A 10,000-nucleotide genomic window follows, 5' to 3' on the forward strand; every position below is an offset into this window, starting at 1 on the left:
TTCTCAGTATAAGCACAGTTTCTTCACTGCTGTTTGTGGACACGCTGCTTTCGACCATTAAACGCCACTACAAACTTTCAGAAAGATTTCTAAGAACCACGACTGGCAAATGCAATGATTTCAGTTTAATCAACCGCTGCTCAATAATGGTCAGCTCCAACATGTATATATAATATAGTAGCAGGAGTGAGGCCACGTTTACACTACAAAGATTTACACGTGCAATAGGACTCAAACTCAAACAGTGCAAATACTTCAAGGATTTTCTCTTTTTTTCGTGGCCACACAAGAAGCAGGGAATCCATTTTCAAGTAAGGCTGCTTATTTGAAAATCTAACTCAATAAGTAATAAATAATGTGAGTAGACGAGTGCATTGTTGTGTGACGTATTACCCCAAACACTGTTTGGGAATCAGGAATAAGTCACTCAAAATGCATCACTGTGTAGTTTCAGCCTGAAGTCTGTCTGTTTATAGACAAGGCCGTTTACCCTCTGCTGGACGGGAGACATTTTTCTTTCGGTGTCACGACACCACTCATTTAGAGAGTCACACTGCCAACCACTGGCCTGGCATGTGTACTGCAGCGTTTATCCGATCGTGTGCGCGACAAAGTGATCGTTTTCAGTGGAGCGTCCTCGTGTAAACGTCTGTTGCCATGGTTTCCTGAACACAAGCAGACAGAGGGAATGTATAGGAACAGAAACTTGTGATGTGACTAGCACAGAAACAGTTCTGCCCACTCGGCGTTGCAGATCTGAAGATCGCTGTGTGATGACGCTTTTCGTCAATTCATAGAAAATCTTCTCCATCGAAAACTGCGACTGAGCAGGACTATCACAGTGAGACGCTTTGTTTACCTGAGGGTTTTTTTCTTTGCACTCACTTATATTTGAGCTGCAGCACACCTGTTATTGTTGCGTTATTTACTGCAGCTGTTACAACCTGCTGTTTCTTTTTGTGCTGTTTGTATGCATTAGGCTTCGCAAATATATATTTTTGATTGCAGAGAGATTTTTGATTTCGCTGATTGCAGAGCATTTCTTTCTCCCGTTTGTGTTATCGATAACTTCATCAGCGACTAGTCAACATAGACTCACTTATAATCTGCAACTTAAAAGAAAACTAATCAGAAGTTGTGCAACCCCTGCTGCCAACATCTGTTACTGCAGAGGAATGCAGACACAGCAGTGCACACAGTTGTGTGCAGGAAGGCGTAGGCCACGACGGTGAAGCTACGCTGCAGATTAGACACAGAAGTAAAGTATAAATCAGGATTATAAGCTTTACCTTTAGTCCGCCTCTCCAAGCACATCCTCCTCCACTTCTCCTTATCATCCTCTTCATTTTGCTATTTTGATCACATAAGCTGCATCGCGATCGTCATTGCAACTAGTATTTAAACTTTCACAAAAAAACTGTCTTTAGCAACATTAGCATCGTATGACGTCACCGTTCTCCATTGTTATCCTTCTGATCAGATCCCTTAATCATCATAACAAATATTTATGTTGATTTGTTATGCCTTAACATTATCAGAGCCATCGTAATAGATGGATCTCTGTAATAGATGATGGAGCAAAGGTTCTGATGGATGATATTGTTCTCCCTCAGTGGAAAAGTTCAAGGTTAATTAATTTATCCGTTTGTTCTTTGAATCAGCTGAAAGATACCATTTAAAGTTAAGTCCAAAGAAAAACTTAAAAATTAGCTTTAATAAAAAATAACATTTATTATTTTTACCTTCTTTTGATTTATTAACCTCAAATGTAGGTTGCCGTGTTCGAGTCTAACTTCTGCTGACTGGACACAGACGACTCACAGCAGCCATGTGGGAGCAGATTTGAATATAACTATTGTGCTTAAGTGCAATGTAGAGAAGAGTGTGCGTGCGTGCGTGCGTGCGTGTGTGTGTGTGTGTGTGTGTGTGTGTGTGTGCGTGTGTGTGTGTGTGTGCGTGCGTGGGGAGGTTTAAAAGGAAAGCAGGAGTGTCGAGTCAGCGAACGGAAAGGATAGAGAAGGAGGAAAGTTAAGGGATATTCTGGGAGAAGGGAGAGAGCGAGGGAAAGAATGACCTATACAGGGAGAGAGGGAGAGAGAGAGAGAGCAGGAGAGAGAGAGAGAGAGAGAGAGAGAGAGAGAGAGAGAGAGAGATGGAGGAGAGGAAAAGTAAAAATAGAGAAAAAAGAGGGAGATGGGGAGAGGCCTAAACCAGGCATTTGTTGGTTTCTACCAAACCCAAATCAACATAAACACTCTTAGACAGATGAAGAGAGGCTGCTTTCATTTTGCCACCACATGCAACCCGGCCACATACGCTGAGGTCTGCTCTTTGTGGCGAGTGTGTGTGTGTGTGTGTGTGTGTGCTTAAATGTATAAAAAGAACAGAACCACTTCAGTTATAAGGCAGAGATCGACCACTCCAGCTGATGCAAGGAGTGTATGTGGTAGTCTAAACACACACAGTTCTTTCTCTCTCTCTCTCTCTCTGTCTCTCTGTCTCTCTCTCTCTCTCTCTCTCTCTCTCTCTCTCTGTGTCTCTCTGTCTCTCTGTCTCTCTGTGTCTCTCTCTCTCTCTCTCTCTCTCTCTCGCTCGCTCTCTCTCTCTCTCTCTCTCTCTCTCTCTCTCTCTCTCTCTCTCTCTCGTACTAGAACTACAACTTTTAGTAGCTTTGATTACATCCAGTGAAAACACAGAGGTCAGCAGCAAAAAACTGCACGTTTAAAAAAAAAAAAAACCCTAGAGATTTGGATTTTCTTGAACTTTTTGACAGTCAGGTTTTGTTGAACTTTTTGTGAAAAATAAATTCTTCCCTTTGTCTGCTCCTACTCGTGACAACATTTCTACAACTCATTCAGCAGTCGTATTTATCCACAGTTAGTGGCACAACGTCAGTAAGTGCAATCAAACAATCTGATTGGACACAGAAGCAGCCCGGCAGTGTCCTCCTGGAAATATCATGCCTTGTATACCGCTACTGGATGCCTTGAATTTTCCTCGGGATCAATAAAGTATCCATCTATCTATCTATCAGGAGATTTACAGGAGATTTCTGCAAGTGTGAAAGCCCGATACAGTATGTGTGTTTGACTTGACTTAAACTGACATGGAAATCAAACTGAAAATGTAATTCCCAGATTAACACCATTTCAGTTGATGTTAAAACATTAATGTCATGCGAACAAGTGTGTAGCATGCAAGTGTCTAATGAAGGAAGATAAAGCTCAACATGTAGTTTGTGCACTGCTGTGCGAGTACTCACACGTGTCCCTTTGAGTTCATATAAATTCGCCCCATGCTAGAAATCAAACAGATATGAAGAATAGAAAACTTACAAAGCTTTACTCACGCTCAGCACAGGTGGATGTAAATGACTTACAGAGGAGCTTCTCGCACAGCTACACTAACTGTTCAAATGTTGAAAACCAAAATGGCCGCTCTCACATTTAAGCCTCCCCATGTGACCAAGAAGGACCAAAAGCAATCAAGTGCATTCAGCAGACAAACGTTTGAAGCACCACTAGGGGGAGCTAAACTCTCTCACTAATTGTTGAAATCCAAATATCAGTGATGGGAAGTTCGGCTCTTTCCAGAGAGTCGGCTCTTTTGGCTCAGCTCCCAAAGAAGAGGTGACTCCCAATCGGCTCTAAATGAATGTCCTATGGTAGCCTCTTTTTTTAGCTTAACTTTGCAAAAACGAATGCTTTGAGTTTTTATGAGCAACCCTTTAATGCTTCAAAAGCATTTTTACTCGTGTTTAATATTTCAATCAAACTTTGGAATTGCACAAATACAAAAATGCAAATACAAAATAAATATTAAAAACTGTGAACAAATCCACAGAATAGAAACAGAACTCTTTAATCAATCATCTGCTGTCTCACTCACGTGCCGCCTTGCTGACCAATCAAAACAAAGTTCTGCCATGAGCAGAGCTTGGGTTAACCCACTGTCAGAGCGAATCAGTGAAAGAAAAAACTATGAGCCAGCGCTTACTTGATGAGAGTTGTCTCTTCTAGCATCGGCTTTCAGAGCCAAAACTTCTGATCATGACACATCACTACCACATATGGAGGTAAGAAACAGACAAGGGAAGTCTGTTATAATATAACAAATGTCATGCTGATATGAATTATACTCTCAGTTTAGTTTGGATTCAGCACTATAGTGAAATATTTATCCATAACTTCACTACATTACTCTTATGATGAGCAAACGCCTTAATCAAGAAACTCAGAATTAAAGCAGCTGTGAGCCTGAGCACCTTCTGTGTGTTGGTATTTAAACAAAAGGTCACTTATTGTTGGAAAGCTCAGCTTCCAAAATCTCATCAGAATATGTGTTTGAGTGTGAGTGTGTGTGTGTGTGTGTGTGTGTGTGTGTGTGTGTGTGTGTGTGTGCGTGTGTGTGTGTGTTCCAATAGAGCAGATTGCAGCATAATCTCTTGTTGATCCTTTTCACTGACCATTAGTTCCCACACTGAAATAATTCTCATTAATTACATTAAGACCTTCATAATTATCATTGTCGCTCAGTTTTATCCCGATGGATGTTTACACTCTGAAATCACTGCAGACCTGCTCGTCTCCTCATAGGCATTCATTAAGGATGATAGGGAATGTAAGGGTGTTTTCACACCTGTACGTTGTTTGCTTTGGTCTGAATCATGAACCCGTTTGTTACATCTTGAGCACAATTGCCTCAAGTTTGATTTGTGCTCACACAGGGACATTTTCAAGTTTCACCAATGTTTGTAATGCTTTCTCCAATTGGTCTGAATTTCAACTGGGAAACATGTGGACTTGGACATGTGGCTGCAGGAGCTACGGATCAAACCCCCAGCAGAGACGACCTCCTTTACCCACTGAGTCACGGCCACCTCGCAGTGATGACGACCTCCAGTAACTTCTGTGTGAGATAGATTGGGATGAGCAGCAACAACCAAATATCTGTTTTGTGAAAAAAAAAAATAAACTAAAAATATTTGGGATAATATGTCGTTCTTAACCTTGATCAAGCCCAAAGAAAGCCTCATGGAGTGAGTGACCATGGCCTTCCTCTCAAAGCGTAAAGCTCTAATTGGCCTCACAAGGACAGAGCGAGAGAGAGAGAGAGAGAGAGAAAATCTTTGGTGTTGGTTCAAGCTGAGGCTGAACTTCACCAATTATCTTTCCTGATAAAGAAACTCACCACTGACCTTCTGACAGAAAGTCACACAAACATTTCTGTATTATTTCTGTTGTATTTTCTCAGTGTGTCACACACACACACACACACACACACACACACACACGTTCTGTCTGACACCTGTGGAATCCGCCACAGTTGGTCGTCCTCCTGCAGAACGTTCTGTCTCACAGTCAGCATGAACCCAACTACACACACACAAATGCAAACACACAGACACAACATTCATTCATTCATTATGCAACACTGTTCAAGTAATCTTGTGTTGTTGCAGCAGCAGACGGACAGAGACAGTTCATCAAACAGGTGCATTTTGTATACAAGGCCACAGCTTCAAACTCTGATTATTAAGCAAAAGCATTTTGTTCCTGAAGTAAAACAACACTCCCTAAGTTCTTTGAATGACAACAAAAAGTATCAAAAGTAACTGGTTACCTTGTAATCCTGTTTTGCAGAAGAAACCGAGCGACGCTCTGTTGCTAACTGTAAATCTACAGCTGAAAACACCAAATAAAGTGTGAGTAAATATTTACAAAGCAACAACATTCATCCCATATTCTCCTCATGCTGCAAGTCTGTGACACATTTAGTGGAGCTTTATTCATCTTGTGCAGGCATCAGTAAAAGAACCTCATTTCATCCGCTGAAACCGTTCGCTTCAGCTGCTGTCTCTTTAAGAAACCCCTCCCCACGTCTGATTGGCCAGCTCCCTGGAAGCAGTACGCTGCGGGGCTGCCAGGTGAGATACTTTAGTCCTGTAAGGACCAGAGTTGACTGCCTAACTACCCAACAAGTTCATCCACTTGTTAGGATATCTGAGAGGTGCCACGAACGAGACCTGAGTGAAATGAAGATTCACTTTATATAACAAGTCGTTTTACTCCAAGTGTGCAGCAACATAACAAGCTAAGTGTCTGCTCCTAATTAACCTTTTACTGTTATTGGAGAACATGTGCATTCCTTTGTGCTGGTCAGAACAGACAAGCACACACAATACTGCTCTTAGGCGGAAGAAAAGCCGCGTTTCACAGCAACTAATGGTTTTAATGATGTGTGTGGGTAAAAGTACGAGCACTCCGAGGAGATTGCAGGCAGCTGCTGGGAAAATACCTTAACACACGCACATGTATATACACACACACACACACACACACACACACACACACACACACACACACACACACTGGGCCCTTTGAACAGCCAGATGTGTCTGTGCAGCAGGTTGTGAGCATCAGTGCACCAAAAACAGGGTGAGAGAAGGGCTGCGTCTGAAGCTACACCAGTTAATGGAATACAGATTTCCTCAACCTGCTCCCGCCTGAGGACATACTGTATACACACACACACACACACACACACACACACACACACACACACACACACACACACACACACACACACACACACACACACACACACACACACACACACACACACACACACACACACACACACACACACACACACACACACACACACACACACACACACACACACACACATGCACTGTGGTCATGAAGGCAGTGGGCTGGTCTTAAAGGGCTTGTTTATTAGGGGTCAGATATTTAAAAAGTTAAATGCGAAGGTCGCTCCAGTTTTGGAACATTTTCCCGGAATAATTTTTATATACATTTTTTTTATAAGTCGCATTTTGAAATCAGGTCTTTCCTTATGCTTATACCTCTCTGTACTGTATAGGTGCTTGAATTTATCCTCTAACTTCTGTTATGGATGCACCCTTTAAGCAACCAATTTGCAGAGAGTTGCACTGCTGACCTCAACTGGACACTTCAGTAGTCTCATTAAATAAAAGCAGCGTGCCTCCAGGTTTATGTTCTACACAGTTTATCACCATCTTCTTTGTATCGATGATTCTGATGCACACTCAAACTTTTCCTGAGAGCGGAGAAGGGGTTGCAGCTCAAATTGGGATCCTCCTCCTGGGCTCATCGCCCCCCAGAAGTTCACACTCACTGCAGGACGTAGTGGGTACCTTCACAGGCTGCAAGCTACTGCACGCTAGCACAGGCTAAGTACCTGTGTTTGCTAATCTGCCTGTTCAACAGAAAGCAGGCCGACTCAAGGTTCACCCTCGTTTTTGAATGAGCTTTATCTTGGCATATCCCCTCACTTTGATTTTATTTTCTCTTCTTTGCAGCTGCGTCCACGTCCATCAAATTTAGAGGTTTGAATCACGTCCAACCGCCGACCTGTATCCACTCCTTAACTCACCTGTGGGTTGTCATTGGCTGGAGGAAACACACCAGCTCCCCGCCCAGAAACACACACACACACACACACACACACACACACACACACACACACACACACACACACACACACACACACACACACACACACACACACACACACACACACACACACACACACACACACACACACACACACACACACACACACACACACACACACACACACCTGTATTTGACAGTTTTAGGAAAAAGCTACAGGTGCTATATTTAAATGCTTGAAATTCACGTGAATTTTAACATAAATATAATATATGCCTTTAATCATTCAAGCAAGTAAAAAGGAAGAACAAAAAGGAAGGTTTATAACATTAACTCCCAATGAGATATTAATAGAACAATGTAACAAAAGCAGCATGAGATGATGAGCAGCGCATGAAGACAAAGGCTGTGAAAGTGACATTTTCTCACCTGAACAGCCTTTTGAAAAAAAAAAGACTCGGAGAAACTTTCTGCAAGAAAAGCAGCGGAAGATGTTTAAGTCGATAAATGTAAACTGTTTGACTTTCTCAGACGTTTTGACTTTTTATTCAATCTGTGTTAAAAAAAACAAAAAAGCAAAACTATATGAGCAGGTTAATAAATGTAATCAAAGCCTGAAACTCAATGCAATCTAGGAGTCATAATTCCTTCAAACAAAGCCATTCACCTTCTCATTCTGAAAATAAACAGTCTGAAGAGGCGATAAAATGTTCCTGCAGCGAGTCAGCGAGCTGCGGCACACCTTTGGGGGAAACTTGGCAGAACTGATGAGGAGGGTGTGAAGACACGGAGAGAAGAGAGACAAGGAAATAGAGACTCCCTTCGGGTACATTTTCACCTCTGATGAGGGAGGAGGGTGAGAAAAGAAGAGGGAGAGAAGTAAAGAGAGAGGGAAGAAACCTGAGGATCGAGAAGAAAAAAAAAAAGAAGCTGCGATGTGAGCTGATAATTTGATCTCTACCGGGGACTTTTTTATTTCCCCAGCATGTTTATCGTGTTGCTGTGAAGTTGTCAGAGTATAATGCTCCACACTGTTCACCTGAGTGGAAAACTGTTTATTAGGCTTCGACACCTTTTACACAAATAAACATATATATCCAACAAGCTGTGAATTGTTCTTTATGTTTCTGCATCAGATGAACTTCAGAGGTTTGAAGCATGAAAGCACTCCGCAGTAATTCATACATTTCATTTAATGCATAAAAGCACAGTTACATTCTATCATTCACATCCATACACAAATTGTGTGCGTTTAAAACCACATTATTTGTCTCAAAGATGTTCACAATGTCACAAAAGCGTTTACTATGCAGATCTGCTTGTACAAGCGTTAGCATGTCAGCAAAACCTGCAGGTGAGATTTATCTTGTTTTAATTTTACCTTTATTTCTGTACAACATTGTATTTGTATGAGAGGAGATAAAGTGTAATTAAAGGATGATGTCATTTTGTTGTTTGATTTTTTTTATTTTGGCATGAAGATTAGAAATGTGCGCGTTTAATCGACTAAACAGTTACATGTTATCTTCCTCGATGGTTGGCACCAGAATAACTCGACATTTTTAGGGATTTTTAACAAATATTTCAGATCTCAACACGGGTCGAATTTAAAACTCAAGCCGGTCACTAGCCGGAGCTGTAGCCGCAGACTGACTGTAACGTAAGGCTCAAAAGTTCTTTGTTACAGCCTGAGCTCAGCTAGCTGGATGTAAACAAGAACAGTGAACGACGAGCAGCAGTGATGAAGACAAATGTTTTGAATACAGGAGTCAGGTTAATTATGTGTCAGCACATTTGGGACGTGCATGTGGATGCTCGGCTGCAGGGAGGACCGAAGGCAGGCGGGAACCAAACTATGCTCAATATTATATATTATAATATCAGTCTATTGTTACCATCAGACTATAGTCAGGTGTACATATTCAGATTTGTTTCATTGATTTAGTGGACATCAGGAGAGAGAGTTGTGAAGGACGTAAGTAAAGAGCTGCGGGTAGGACTTGAACCCGGACCGCCTGTTTGAAGGACTTAAGCCTTTATAATTTGGGCGTGACCTCGCCGCTAGGACAACGGCGCTCCTGAAACAAAATATTTTAATGAAATGAAAAGGTTTCCTTTAAATCAGTTGGCTGGAAACATTCCCTACAATGCAATGCAGTTGCGTTGTATGATTATGTTCCGCTCTTCGTAGGATAATGTTGAAACTGTGTCATCAAACAACCTTTTTTTTTTTAAGTCAAAGATGGCTTTGTGTCATTTATAACTTCTCACGTAGCTCCACAGTGTAATCATGGGGCTCGTTAGCCTGATAATGTTCCTCGACTCCATTGTAGCGTACGTCCGAAGAGTTCTCCGTGATATCCTCACATGTTTTTGTGTGGATACGACACAGAGATCTTTCTAAATGTTTGTGAAGATTTAGTCCACTTGATGGCTCAGCTCGTCACCCCGTCTGTCAAACAGATCTGTATTAAACCACAGACAGATTACAGGCTACAGTCTGTGCATGTTTGTGTGTGTGTGTGTGTCTGTGTGTGTGTGTGTGTGTGTGTTTGATTTGA

At 41.8% G+C, this 10,000-nt stretch overlaps 1 protein-coding gene across 1 annotated transcript in view; it reads right to left on the minus strand.

Moving 5' to 3' along the window:
* The window catches only part of tcf4 (transcription factor 4), a 230,504-nt gene extending 227,140 nt beyond the window's left edge, over positions 1-3,364 (minus strand). The window contains exon 1 of the mRNA XM_079365223.1: positions 3,350-3,364. The gene's annotated coding sequence lies outside the window, so the exon portion shown is untranslated. The remainder of the gene's footprint in view (positions 1-3,349) is intronic.
* Positions 3,365-10,000: the final 6,636 nt, after the last annotated feature.

This window comes from Symphodus melops (assembly GCF_947650265.1).
Source record: "Symphodus melops genome assembly, chromosome: 16".
In the NCBI taxonomy this organism is placed as follows: domain Eukaryota; kingdom Metazoa; phylum Chordata; class Actinopteri; order Labriformes; family Labridae; genus Symphodus; species Symphodus melops.